The sequence below is a fragment of the Octopus sinensis genome, linkage group LG2, assembly GCF_006345805.1.
Source record: "Octopus sinensis linkage group LG2, ASM634580v1, whole genome shotgun sequence".
Lineage (NCBI taxonomy): Eukaryota > Metazoa > Mollusca > Cephalopoda > Octopoda > Octopodidae > Octopus > Octopus sinensis.
In genome coordinates this window covers 100,621,497-100,622,227 of record NC_042998.1, presented here as the reverse complement: position 1 = coordinate 100,622,227, position 731 = coordinate 100,621,497, and positions in this window count along the sequence as shown.

Below are 731 nucleotides of genomic sequence, written 5' to 3'. Positions count from 1 at the left end.
TAACTGGGTCCACCTGCGAGGTCATGCACTGTTTATCTTAATATGAGGTCAGCATGTCATGCACATATGATTGTGAAGCATGCACCTGGTGTATCTTTATCAGAGAGGTAGTCATGGTGAATATGCTGGACTCTGTATATTTATTTGTACTCCAACAACACTTTGATGGCATGTGCTGCTCTATTATTCAATGATAATAATAATAGTGTTAATTATTATTTCGTAAATATATTTTTCTGTAATAGCATTATTTTGCAGTACTTTATGGTACTAAGCCACTTAACATTCAATTAATTCTTTGGTATTTCAGTTCAGACATTACAATATAGTCCCAGCATTTCATTGGCTTTGGTCTGTTCTGATATTACTAAAACCAAATATTTACCACTGTCTCAAATATCAAACTGGTAGAGTATTTTTTGTTTGTTTATTTGTTCCCCCCCACCCACCCTCATTAAAAAAGTTGATTCCAAAGACAGAGCTCTGCCTAAGCTAAATTCTTATTTCAATAAAAATGTTTTCTTCAAAATGATACTTAAAAGCAGATAACTATAACATTTATAGCCCTGAATAAATTAACAGTATTAAATGACACCAGGTTTTGTTTTAGTTGAAACATTTCTATTTTCAGGAGGAAATAGAAGAGAAAATAATGCTATTTTTTTTTCCTGTTAGATGACATCATCAATAATGAGTCGGATGTTGCAGCGCCCTCCAGTCAGCAACAAGGG